At 50.4% G+C, this 14168-nt stretch overlaps 1 protein-coding gene and 1 long non-coding RNA gene across 3 annotated transcripts in view; one reads left to right on the forward strand and one right to left on the reverse strand.

The window, feature by feature from the left end:
- Positions 1-14168, reverse strand: part of LOC143373660 (uncharacterized) — a 423841-nt gene that overhangs the window by 56800 nt on the left and 352873 nt on the right. The gene's annotated exons all lie outside the window — the stretch shown is intronic.
- Positions 1854-5136, forward strand: LOC143368096 (uncharacterized). Of its 2 annotated transcripts, XR_013085154.1 has the most exons (7): positions 1854-1978; positions 2051-2422; positions 2502-3155; positions 3243-3486; positions 3562-3867; positions 4445-4712; positions 4862-5136. It is a non-coding gene; the product is annotated as an uncharacterized LOC143368096 (long non-coding RNA). The 2 variants fall into 2 exon arrangements; XR_013085157.1 differs by lacking the exon at positions 1854-1978 and having other exon boundaries at positions 2078-2422; positions 4484-4712.

A 14168-nucleotide genomic window follows, 5' to 3' on the forward strand; every position in this document is an offset into this window, starting at 1 on the left:
AAGCACAGATCGCCTTCCCGAATCACCGTCCGAACGCGACTCCACTTACCCCGCGTCTGCAACGTGTTCAGGTAGTCCCGCGACCACAAACGCCAGAAGTGCTGCTGCATTTTCTGAACCAGCTGCCACCGAGAAAGCCGATTGTCTGGGAGCTCCTCCAGATTGGGTTCGGGTATCGCGTTAACTGCCTCACCGACCAAGAAATGACCTGGCGTCAGCGCAGTGAGATCATCGGGATCATCTGACACCGGTACCAATGGTCTAGAATTTAAACAAGCTTCGATCTCAGCGAGGAGCGTGGCCAGCTCCTCATACGTCAATCGATGTTCGCCGAGCACTCTCCGGAGGTGGTGCTTCACGGACTTCACCGCGGCCTCCCAAATCCCGCCGAAATGAGGTGCAGAAGGAGGGTTAAACTTCCACTCGATACCCTCAGAAGCCAGACGGTCCAGGAGTTGCCTATTTTGGGAACTGACTGCTTGTAGTAGGGCACGCAGCTCCTTGTCCGCACCCACGAATGCCGTACCGCAGTCGCTGTAGATCTGGGAGCAGAGGCCGCGGCGAGAGGTCAGTCGTTTCAGGGCAGCTAAAAAGGCTTCCGTTGTCCCGTCCGACACCACCTCCAAATGCACGGCTTTGGTAGCTAAACACACAAACAGAGCGATATAACCTTTTCGAGCGTGCTGGCCGCGCCCTCGACTGGATCGTATAAAAATTGGCCCTGCATAATCTACGCCCACGCGCAGGAACGGGCGACAAGGGGTTACTCGAGGTGCAGGCAACACTCCCATCAGCTGGTCCGCGGTACTGCCTCTCCAGCGAACACAAGTGGAGCACCGATGGATGCAGGATTTTACCAAGTGGCGACCTCGAAGAACCCAGCAATGTTGGCGAAGTGTTGAAAGAGTGAGTTGCACACCCCCATGCAAACAGCGCCGATGCGCCTCGGCGATCCACAGCGCAGCCAGTGGTGATTCATCGGGAAGAATCACAGGGTGTCGTTGATTGTAGGTGATCCTTGAATAATGCAGCCGCCCGCCAACGCGTAAGGTGCTGTCCTCCTGATCCTTGAACGGATTCAATCGAAGCAGGCGACTTCGTCTAGGCAGCGGTTGGCGACTTTGGAGAGCGTCCAATTCCGAAGCGAAGGCAGTAGATTGCACACCTCGCACCAGCCTCGATCGGGCAGCTTGTATCTCACTGGCGGTCAGGTAAGTTGCCCGTTTCCCCTTGGACGCCGGGAGCCATCGACAGCACCAGGCGGTAACTCGGAGCAGTCGACGGAAGTTCGAAAATCGGTTTAAAAACAGGCTCACCTCATCTTCTGGGGAGCGTTGGACGTGGAGAATTTGCCTTCGTTCAGAGTGGGGCACTTCTATCGGCTCTTCGAAGGTGACGGGTCGCCCTTCGCTCGTCGCCAGCCAAGACGGACCCGACCACCACAGTGGGTGCTCGGGGAGTTCGGCCGGGGTTAGTCCTCTCGAAGCACAGTCGGCCGGGTTATCTTGGCCTGAAACATGATGCCAATGTGCCTGGGGTAGCGTACGTTGAATGTCTGCTACTCGGTTAGCCACATAGGTTTGCCACCGACTGGACGGAGCCTGGATCCAACCCAAGGCCACCAGGGCGTCAGTCCACAGATGCACGCCGTTGATCCTAAGAGCCAGAGTCGACAGAAGATGCGCCACCAGCCGTGTAAGTAGATGAGCGCCACTCAGCTCGAGACGTGGTAGCGACAGTTTCTTGAGTGGAGCCACCTTTGTCTTGGCTGAAATAAGATGAATCTGTATGTCACCTGATGAATCGTGGACACGCAGATACGCCACCGCAGAGTATGCTCGTTCCGAGGCGTCAGAGAAGCCATGCACTTCCACCGATTGGTTGGTGGAGGTCAAGCCCATGCACCGCGGAATCTGGATTTGACGAAGTGCTGGAAGTGCCTTCAAAAACTCGCGCCATGCGTCCTCAGATTGCACAGGTAAGGCTTCGTCCCAGTCGGTCGTGAGCGTCCAGAGTGTCTGGATGAATATTTTTGTCCATACCGTTACAGGAGCAAGCCAGCCCAGTGGGTCGAAGATTTGCGCCGCCTGGCTTAGGACGCTCCGCTTCGTTGTCGTTGGACTCGTGCTACCCTCCAGAAGTCTGATCTGGAAATTGTCAGTCTCCGGAAGCCACTGGATACCTAAGACGCTGTGCTGGGTGACCTCATGAACTCAGGCGAGTTCGACGCCCACTTATGTAATCGAAAGCCGCCCGCCATGGCGAGCTGATCCAATTCTTTTTTCAGAGTCAAGGCCTCCTCCACCGAAGTTGCGCCCGTTAGGATGTCGTCCACGTAAACGTCTGAGCACATCGTCTTAGAAGCCAAGGGAAACGACTCGGCCTCGTCCGCGGCCAACTGCCGCAAGCATCGTAGTGCCAGGTAGGGTGCACAGCCTAATCCGTAGGTGACAGTGCAAAGTTTATACTCCCTCAACTTTAATTCCTTCCCCTTTCGCCAGAGGACCCGCTGATAGTCCCGGTCGTCTGGGTGCATAATTATTTGTCGATACATCTTTTCGACGTCAGCGACAAAGACGATGGGATGACGACGCCACCTTAGCAACAAGTCGGCTAAGGCTGGTAACAAGTTGGGACCCGTGTGCAGGATGTCATTAAGCGACCTTCCATTGGTAGTGGTCATCGAGCCATTGAACACTACGCGCAGCTTCGTAGTGGTACTCGTAGCCTTTAGGACACCATGATGTGGTAAATAAAAGTGTCGTCCCTCAGGGGGGGCACGCGCCGCCACCATATGACCGAGATCCTCGTACTCTTGTAGAAAGTCTTGATAGGCTCGTTCATATTCAGGATTCTTACGAAAACGCTGCTGCATAGAATTCAATGTGCGAAGTGCCGCGGGCCTCGAGGGTCCCAACTCTGGAGTAACTTTAAATGGAAGCCTCACCACAAAACGACCTTCGGACGTGCGTCGATGAGTGGCCTGAAAGTGATCCTCCGCCTCTTGGTCACCGGGTGAGAGAGTGGGTGTTATCTGGACTTCTTCCTGCTCCCAGAATTTCTCCAACAGGCCAGGTAGTTCTTGGTTGATCGAGCAGCACTGGACCGTTGACACGCTCTTGCGGCTGCGAGCACAACCTTTCCGAAGACCGCCGGTAAGAATCCAGCCAAAAGTAGTTTCCTGAGCCAGTGGAGTGCCTGGCTTGCCCTTGCGAACGCCTTCCAACATGAAGTCGTTGTAGACGTCAGCACCGAGTAGCAGATCGATGGGATCCTGGTTCGCGAGACGTGGTTCCGCCCACTGCAGGCCCTGAAGATGAGGCCAGATCGTCCCGTCGAGCACGACGGGTGGTTTGTAGCTAGACAAATCAATAAGCACAAATGCCGACAGGGCGAGGATACTCTCACCGTCTCGGTCGGCAGTGATATCGAGATGAACGAGCCCTCGCGTGCGTTGCGACGGAGCACCGCCGGCGAAAAGCAAAGGTATGCGAGCGCGCTGCCTCTTCAACCCAAGTCGTTTTACGAGCTGCTCCGAGATTAAGGACACTTCACTTCCAGGATCGATTAGAGCTCGCACCGACACATGTTGACCGACCGGCGTGTAAGTGCGAACTCGCGCAAGGCCGAGCATCACTGGCGGCGTGTTGAACACGCGAGGAGTGACGTGCTGCACTACCGCACCAGCAGCCGTCGGGAAAGCATCATGGAGACAGGAATGGTGTTGTTCAGCGCACCGCTGGCACCGTTTATTTGATTGGCAACTGTCGATTTGGTGCTTGCCCAGGCAGTTTAAGCAGCGCTGCAATTTCGCAACCGTGGCCTTCTTCGCTGCAGCGTCCTGTACCTTGAACTTGGGACAGAAGAGTAAGTAATGTGATCCCTTACAGAGTCCGCAATCCTTCGAGTTCGATGGCGTCGTGCCGACTTGATGCACAGCGGCGCCTTTGGCAGCGACGCCTTTGGTAGCGGTCCCCTTGGGAGCTGTTTGTTTGTCTTCGGCAGGAGGATCACGCTTGCGTTGATTCTCCAGCGCCTCAACCGTATGAATACGTGTTTCGATGAACACCCTTAGAGCATCTAAGGAGGGTGGATCTGTGCATAGGCCGAGAGACGCCTCCCACTCGCGGCACGATTGCTCGTCCAGTCGGTCGACAGTCATTTTGACCAGCCAGTCGGTGGTAGTCACGGGACGATTCATTGCGGCTAGAGCGCCAACCACGTCCCATGTTCCGTAGAACAATCGTTTCAACTCCGCCGACGATTCACATTTCACCGTGGGTAATTCATTTAAAATGTTAAGCTGTGCGCTCACCAAGAGGCGTTTATTTTGGAATCGTTCCTTTAAAGCGTCCCAGGCTGGTTGAAAGTTGTCGTCCGTCGTGGTATGATTACGTATCACGGTACTCGCATCACCTTTTACACAGCCCTTTAAATAATGTAGCCGATCCACATCCATTAACGTGGGATCCTTGATCACCAGCGAGACGAAGGAATCGTGGAACGCCTGCCATTCGCTGTAGCGTCCATCGAAGCTGGGTAGCGGAATGCGGGGCAGAGTGGCACGTGATCGTGTCTCCGCGGTAGGAGCACCGCCGGAAGTCGAGGCCATGCCGCCGGGCTCCAGCTTCCGGTTAAATCCACGAAGGAGATCTAGTAGATATCCCTTTTGTTCCAGAAAAGATTCTTCGGCAAGATCGAAGCAATCCTTGGTAAAATAATCATGCCTTGCCCACTCCTCAGTGCATTGCTTCTCTATAGCCCCATGTTGCTTCGAGAATTGTTCCCAGAGTGAAGTTAGCATTTCCAGTCTAGCTTGCACCGAACCTTCAGTCATTTTAGCGACACCTTTCTTTTTCAGATTATCGTACACACGTGAGAGCCGATGATACAGCTTGACCAGATCCGCGATCGCGTCCTTCATAATGGCGGCACTTAACGAGCTCTCGCACCACGCGGTCACCACACAGCTCTCGAAATCGCCGGAGTACTCCGGCTCGAAGGACCAACTTTATGTTCGCACAAGAACGAGGGGCACCACGCACTTGTTTTTAACGCGTGAGCAAGTTTGTGTTCACGCGGCGGAACGTATAGATTTAAGAGAGCGCTATTAATGTTATTGTAATGTCGCCACAATAAACGAGGGTGCTTAATAACTAATTAAAAGAAATGTTACTATTAACAGTAGAGCACTTAATTTACAAGAAATTGTACACGCGATTGCGCGAGGCCGAAGCGAAGTATATAGAAATACTTGTTTCGTATTATCGGAGCACCGATAGCTCTTTTGTTTCGCGTTAGGAGAAACAGCGGTGTTTACCGGTACGCGGTTCACAAGCAAGAGAGCGATCGCGGAAACAGAGCGGGCCGAGCCACCGATTCGGGTGCCGATGATGCATGGCCAATCAGAGAAGTACACGTGTGTGTCGCGCGATGCTGCTAATTAGTAGAGGGAGATAAGCTAATTAGTATAATTGTCGGCCCCGAGATGGCCCGACCAGGCTATCGCCGCGATCGCTCCAGCCGCTGATCCGGTATCAAATAGCGCGTTTAAAAGTCGCGCGCTTCGAGGCAGCGTGCACGTGCCCGATTGGCTGCATCGCTGTGGCCAATCCCAAACAAACAATAATGACAATAATAACAATAATAACAATAATAACAATAATAACAATAATAACAATAATAACAATAGAAACAATTATAACAATAATAACAATAATAACAATAATAACAACAATGACAACAATGACAACAATGACAACGCTATTCGACGATCGCGAATCGATGAAAGGGGACGTGATCGCCGCTCCACATGAGCCAGCGTGCCGTTGCCATGTGCCTAATTAAGGATAATGCAACGAAGATGGCGTTGGTATGCTGCTTTCCGTGTACATGTATAAATATATACATTATAAGTTTATTCACATTCTCCTTCTCCTTCTCCTTCTCATTGATCTTCACGTACAATTGATCTTAATATAAAGAAGGAAAAAATATACATATACTAACACATATAAAATACAATTTTGGGTACGAACAAAAGAAAGAAACCCTTACAACATAAGGTATATATATATACTACTCTGCCTAGATTTTGCACACGTGCTCTATCTTACATCCCTTTACTATCGTTCTCTATCGATTGATATTGCAGATTCCCTATTGTTCTACAGTCACAGTCGCGCGAGGCTCGGCACATTCAAATAAAGAAAGTACACTTTCTTTACATAGATATATGTAAAGAAAATGTATAATTTGAATTCTCCCGCGTTCCCCCTCATAAGTAAGGACGGACTGTCGAGAGAGGGGGAAGTCGGGCGGAGCGGATAAGCACGTTATCAAGAGAGTGAAAACCAGACTGTTCTGGAAATTGTTAAGAGATATTGGAAAAGTATAGAATAAACAGTAATTGTAGTTTCTTTGTTTACAGGTAAGGGTTAATGTACATAGCGCCAGTAGGGCTTTTAAATAACGAAAATAAATACTTTGTTTACAGAGCAACGCGATATCGTTTATTCAAGAGTCATTTCCCATAAGACATAAAATATACTTTATAAAACGACAATTTTGTTTATATACAAAAAAGGGGAAAAAATGGAGAAGTTGCAATTTCAGTTCATGGTTAAATCATCAAGTGATGGAAAATGAAACGTGATGACCATAATCTCAATTACCACGGACAACAATAGAAATTTTGCAATACCGGAAGAGTTGCAACACATAAGTTTCCACAAAGATGTGATGAAAACTACGGTTTATAATATGGTAAAAACAGGATAATAATAAGATGACAATTTAAATTAACTCAATTGGCTGCAGGCGGAGGCCTTAAATATTTGGATGCAAATGATTTGATGTAATTACATTCGAACATTTGTACATTCGAACATTACATTACATTCAATATTGTGTATCGCTGTTCGCCCTAATTAGATTCGATGGGTTATTAACAACGCCAATAGTATTCCCAACATGGACAAAGAGAGAAACATATAATTTACACAACACACTGAAGTTGAAATGTCACTATATAAGCATGAATTTGCATTGATGTTGTCCACCTCTATTTGTTACCAGCTTGAAGCACTTTCTTTAGCCATTGCAGTACATGCTTGGGGTAGAAGAGCATCAAAATATTTAAGGCCTCCGCCTGCAGCCAATTGAGTTAAATTAAATTGTCATCTTATTGTTATCCTATTTATGATAATTAATATACCATGTATAAATAAATTAAGTCTTGTTTTTGTCATTTTAGTTCTCTTTTTAATTTAATTTTTTTATTAATTTAATTTTTTTAATTTTTTTTAATTAATTTAATTATTTTAATATTTTTTTTAAGCAGTCGGGTTTTTTTAATTTTTTTAATATTTTTTATTTTATTTTTTACTTTTTAGTTATGTTCAGCAATATTGTGTGGCAAGGACCGCAGCCTGTTTAGTTCGTTAAGGGGGCCGTCTCCTTTTTGTTATGGTCCGAATCGATCGAAGCGCCCTTGTAAACAGACGGACCCTAATGAAACTACTGCGGTCGGTAAAAAGAAGTTGTACAATGGTGACATCTACCGGTACTCTACGTAGACGAATTTTTGACAGCATAGTTGCCGCATGTTGTGTTGTCTCCGTCTCTGCCGCGCTGTTGCCACAGCTGCTTCTATTGAGAAGCTTGGAGGAATACGGCATGAGAACTGCGTCTAGGCAGCGATCGCCGGGCGCCATGTACCGCTGATGGAGGGGGGAACATCGACAGGAGCGGTGGTTATGTGTGAGGAACTGCGGTGCGTCAGTCACGCACACATAACCACCGCTGTAGGTATTTCCTCGTGCATCAGCTGTAGCTGGAGCCCGCCAGTTCCTGCGTCTAGCATCAGAGCCTCGCTGAACGTAAAGGAGGATAGCACTATTGAAAGATAGAGAGGTTGAGTAGTGAAGTTAGGAAACGTGTCAATGAAACAATACTAATTTAGTATTTATTTATACATAGAACGATGCAATACTTTGTATAATCAATGTGCAAATTCAAAGCATACAATTTGAATAAGGTACATCACCGAAGTGTAACATGCCGATCGTAATGAAATTTATGAATGCTGTAATTCTTCTAAAAACATATGCCGCTTTTTTTCATCTAACTATACATCAAATTATCTTTTATATCAACAAGAATTGTCTGTTTCAATAATAGTTTTGTACATGGTTTTCTTCGTAATTGTTATTCCACGGTTGTAAAAATTTATCAATATAAACCAGAGTTCAGTACTAACAATACTGATATTTGGGAATGTCCCATTAAACGATTTTATTTAGCTACGATCCTCTGTTTGTTTGTTTGTTTGATTCAAATCTGGAAACTCAATTTTAAACCACTTCCAACCATCCAATTCCCTCGAAACTTTGCAGAGGTGCGTGGTTTGGTTGACAATACAAAATTATGAAAAAACTCCGAGTGGGTGAAAAAATTACCTAGTCACCAAGAAATAATAACCCATAACAATAAATCAACCATTCTTCAAGCAAACTGTTAAACTGCATACAGCAATAAGAGTAATGTAAATCCACAAACACTAAAAACTAGAAAAAGTATATTAAAAAATTTATAATAAACGATTTTATGAAAAATGCATTAAAAACTAAAAAATAATTATTTTCTTATACTACAATTTCGATGGTGTATTTTCACATAAAATCGTGGAGCAGGATATCTCGCAACAAATTCATTTCGACACTTGAGGCTATACTAAATTGATTCATATTCTGTTATGAAATATCCTGAACCACGTTTTTATTTAAAGTTGAAAAACAGCATCGAAATTGTAGCACAACACTAGAAGTATTTTTTAGTTGTTAGTGCCTTTTTGACGAAATTGTTTAACAGAACATTTTTTTATATATTTTTTGTTTCTAATCAAGTTATAGTCATTACAATAAATCAATCCAATACCTGCAATCAACTACCTGTAAAAGAAAATTTGCAGTTTAGCGATATTTTTGTAAAAGGACTTAGTGCCGTGTTTCGACCCCAAATGCCCCACTGTGCGCCGCCAAACAGCCCAAATCCTCGCTGGTCGGGACCGGCGCGGCGTTGAGCTCGTATCGCGAGCAGAGCCCTAATTCTCAGTGTTCGTTTCTCGCTTCTTTTTAGCTGGTAGGGGGAGCGAGATGGAACGCTTTGCCTGCGCGACGATCGCGCACGGAGAGGACGGAGTGTCAGGCGTCCGAAAGACGGAGCGAGACAAACAACATCTCGTCGTCTATCTCGCACCACCCTCGTTCGCTTTCAGTGCCTCTTGCTCGCTCTCGTTTCATGAGACAATACTGTAGTATCTTTTATTTGACTTTATCCAGATATTATCTTTGCCCATCTCTGTTCTCCAACTGCTTCGCCGTGATTCATTCAAGCCTCCTTGATGGAAAAATATTGATAGGGGAAATGCGGCAACAGCGCGATTCGACTCTCGATACGTCTCGGCAACTATGTCTTTCCTACATTTATCGGCTAGATTGGACTTCCACCGGTTTTGATGGTACAAGGCACGAATATACCATCAACGCCGGTGACGGAGAAAACTTGAAGCTTCATTCTGTCATTTTTCGGGCTGTCCTGAGTACACGATTCGTAAATTCATTATTATTTCAACGTACGGTGCTTATTAGCGTTCAAACGGACCAGACCACCCTGCACGAAAGTCTACCGAAGGCAACTAAACCCGCAAAAACGTCCACCGTGCCGATTCCAGGACGAAAGTTGTAATTTACGGTTTGCTTACTACATCGCGTATACGCAGGCCCGGCGAAACCATGCGCCGCACAAGGGCGCCAGCCGAATGGTACGCTAAAAAAACTAGATCGTACGCTTAATAATAAAGGAATCTAACACCTCACATAAACTAAATATAAATGTAATTCTTTTAAACATATTAAATAGAAAACAAGTGTAAAAAATTGGGGACAACAAAAATTTTTTTGCACAAGGGCGCCAGCTAACCTCGCGTCGGCCCTGCCTACACGTCACGCTGGTGCTACATGGCTGCAGTGCACCATTAGCGCCACCAACGGAGAAGCCTTGAAGCTTCATTCGGACAGTTTTCGAGTCATAAATTCATTATTATTTCAAAGTTGGGTGCTTATTAGCGTTCAAACGCACCAGACCACCCTGCACAGATGTCTACTGAAGGCAACTGTACCCGCAAAAACTTCCTTCGGGCCGATTCCAGGACGAAAGTTGTAATTTACGATTTGCTTACTACACGCGTATACGTGCACGCTTTTCCTAGCTTGTGTGAGCGTACTCACACATTCAAAGGCCCGCGGAGACGGCCCCCTTAAGGGAAACACTGTCGTGAGGGTTGTTAAGAACTTTCCTCGAATCCAAGTCACTAATTGCAAGTCCTTCCAAAGTTCTAACCCTGCTCAAGGCAACATAGGCTTGTCCTTTTGCAAAAACAGTTTTCCCTACATCGACTACAGCTGTGTCCAAGGTGGTTCCTTGTAATTTATGTATCGTTACTCCCCAGCATAAAATGATAGGGAGCATCTTACGTTCCACTTTCCCTTGGCCGCGCAAAGCCTCAAACTCTGTGGTGGTTGGTTCTATTCGAACACCTATGCCTGCCTCATTACCTGGTATGGATTTATCATCAAATTCGATATATACTGCTTAAGGCAATTCACCCGGCTCTAATTGATCTCGCCGCAATGCTGGCCACCGAAAACTGCGTACGACACCCATAGCCCCATTGACCAATCCGTGATTAACATGAAGGTTCTTTCGCAACGTAATCGTGATCCGATGCCCAATTTTATATCTTTTAGTATACCTCCGCATTTATTCGGATCCTCAGGGATAAAACTATCTTTTACTGCGTGACCGTAAGTTTTTATTTCCTTTGACGTGTCAATGGCTTTTACGTCGTATAATTTTTCAGTAACGCTTAGCTTTTCTGTGATGTATAAATTATAACGATCTACAGCCTTTGTTGTCGCAAAAATTCTTACAGCCTCGCCGTCAGCAAATCTCCCTTTTAATGGCACTCTTCGGCTGTCTAAAACTTCAAGCTGCTCCATCGTCAATTTGCCAACTCTTAATGAATTAAGCAATTCGGTGAATGTCGAATCACCAGCTTGGCGCATGTTTTGTGGAAGTTCGCAGATATTGAACATGCCCCCGGGGTCAGCGACGAGGAGCTCGCTTCCTCGGTGGAGCGAATGCGTAAGAGGAACGCGGCTCCGGGTCCCGACGGTGTGCCCGGGCGAGTATGGGCCTGCGCGTTGAGTGCCCTTGGAGTCGGCCTCAGGCGGCTGTTCGACGCCGTCCTGAGAACCGGCAGATTCCCCCCTGCCTGGAAGGAGGCGAGGCTGGTCCTCCTCCGGAAGCCTGGAAAACCCGCGGAGTCACCCTCGGCTTATAGGCCGATATGCCTCCTGGACGAGGCGGGCAAGCTCCTCGAGCGTGTCGTGGCTGCCCGCCTGTGCGCGCACCTGGAGGCCGTTGGCCCGGACCTATCCGACCGCCAATTCGGCTTCAGACGGCAGCGATCGACCATAGATGCGATTCAACTCGTACGATCGCTGTCGCGCCGAGCGGCTGAGGGGGGCGGTGTGAGCGTTGCTGTCTCTTTAGACATAGCCAACGCCTTTAACACCGTCTCCTGGGCGGCGATCGAGCGGGCGCTGGTGTTTCACAACGTCCCGCTCTACCTTCGCCGCCTGGTCCGGGACTACCTCCGCGACCGATCGGTGTCGTACGTCGGCCGTGGAGGGAACGGGGTGGCTCCAGTGCACCGCGGGGTTCCGCAGGGGTCCGTGTTGGGCCCCCTGCTATGGAACCTAGCCTACGACGCGGTGCTGCGGGTTGAGATGCCGTCGCCGGAGGTCTCGTTGGTCTGCTACGCCGACGACACTCTGGTGGTGGCTTCCGGGCGGAAGTGGAGGGACGCGATCGGCCTCGCGGAGAGAGCGCTGCGACGCGTCGTTGCCTCGATCGGGACGCTCGGTCTGCGAGTCGCCTTGGAGAAAACCGAGGCGATGTGGCTCGCGGACAGGGTTGGGAGCGGTGTCCCCAACGGAGCGTCCCTGAGGATCGGGGAAGCCTGCATCAGGGTCGGCCGATCGATGAAGTATCTCGGTCTGACCCTGGACACCTACTGGCGATTCACGCGCCACTTCAAGACCCTCGCCCCCAGGTTGGAGAAGCAGGTATTCGCCTTTCGTCGAATCATGCCCAACCTGGGTGGTCCACACGAGGGTGTTCGACGGTTATACGTGACGGTCGTTCGGTCCATGGCGCTGTACGGCGCGCCTGTCTGGGCCGGCGACCTGGAGGACTGCCGCGTTGGGCGCGAACTTTTGGCAAGAGTTCATCGCCTGGCGGTCCTCCGATCCGTGCGAGCTTATCGCACGGTGTCACACGTCGAACTGTCCGCCTTGGCCGGGTCCCCTCCTTTCCATCTGCTCGCGGAGATGGAGGCGGAAGTATATTCCGCCGTCCGAGGTCTCCGCGAAGCTGGGGGCCCACTGGCAAGAAGTGGCGAGGGGCCAGGCCCGGCAGCGCATGGAAGCCAAATGGCTCGAATGGTTGGCCCTCCCAGAACATCGGGAGGGTCGCGTTGTCGGGGCGCTCCTGCCCATCATGAACGAATGGGTGGGGCGCGGGTATGGCAGGCTTACCTTCCGCCTGACGCAGATCATCACAGGTGTCGGCTGTTTCGGCACCTATCTGCGTCGCATCGGGCGGGAGGAGACGTCGCGGTGCTTCAGCTGCGACTCGGGCGACGAGGATACGGCGGATCACACCCTGGCCAGATGCCGGGAGTGGATCGACGATCGCCGTGTCCTCGAGTTGCAGCTGGGCCGGGATCTCTCGCTGCCGACGGTCGTGCGTCGCATGGCGAGGGACCGGGCGTGTTGGGTGGCCGTCTCCGAGTATGCGGAGGCGGTCATGGGAGAGAAGGAGGAGGCGGAACGCGAGCGGGAAATCACGGGTCACCCGTCCCGTCTCGCGGCCCCCAGACGCCGAGGTCGGCGAAGATGACCTGGAGCCGGGGGAGGTCGGGTGGTGACGTAGTTCAGCGCGTCACCCCGCTCCCCGACGGCGAATCACCGGGTCTGGGGGGCCCCCTCTTCGGGGCCACCTTGGGAGGTGGTGGCAGTGCCACGGGGTTGCCGTCGGCGTCGCGTCGTGGCAGGTCGCGACGTGCGGCGGCGGCGTAAAGATCTGGGGGTCCTCGTTTCTGAGGGCCCCCTCGGGGGGTAGCCGAACACCCGCTACCCCCCCGGGAGCCGCGCTATAAGCGCTCTTTTTAACGCGTTCCCGTCGTAGGCGATCGAACAGATAGAGTGAGTTCGGCGGTCAACGGGACCGTCATTGCACTCTGCCCCTGCCCCGGGGTGTCCGCTTGCGGCTCTCCCGGGTGCGGCGGCGGAAGAACGGTCCCGTGGATCATTTGACCAGGTGCCGTCTCCCCGCCCGGCCACTCTCCGGGTTACTGTTCGATCGCGGGGGTCGCGGGGTGAGGGTGCCGGGGGGCACACTCACCCCTCCGCAACACCATGCGACCCCCAGAAGTGGCGACGCGGACGAGTGGTCCGTCGCGCGTCGCCGGAGTTTCGGGAAGGCCCCGCCGTCATCGCGCGGGGTTGTTGAGCGCGGAGTTTGCCTTTGCGCTGAGGGGGGGGGGGGAAAGCGGATGTATCGCTAGTTTGCTCCCGCGTAAAGTCCCTCCCCTCGTGCGCGCGACCCCGCGCCCGAGGAAGACCACCGTGGAGTTTTAGTGGGTGCAAGCCCCACATAACCCCGTCCCTCCCCCAGGGGGCGGGGTATCCGTTAGGGATTTCTCCACGTAAAAAAAAAAGGTAGTGGCGGGCAATTGTGGCGTAGTGAGGTCCAGCCCCGTCTTGCTGATAGAACATGTTCCGTGGGATCTCATTTGGAATATGGTTGATGAGATCCGGCAGAACATGCTCTAAAAACATTTTATACGCTGGGCCTTCCATCCTGTCTGGCAGCATGTACGGCCCAAAGATGTAATCACCACAAATGCCGGCCCATACATTAATCGACCAACGGACTTGTGCTGCGCGTGTCCAAAGCGCTAGTGGATTCTCATCGCTCCACAAATGCCGATTGTGGGAATTGAAGCACCCTTCGCTATTGAAGAGTGAGTGAAAAGCCAC

The sequence above is a fragment of the Andrena cerasifolii genome, chromosome 1 (genome assembly GCF_050908995.1).
Source record: "Andrena cerasifolii isolate SP2316 chromosome 1, iyAndCera1_principal, whole genome shotgun sequence".
Classification (NCBI taxonomy): Eukaryota; Metazoa; Arthropoda; class Insecta; order Hymenoptera; family Andrenidae; genus Andrena; species Andrena cerasifolii.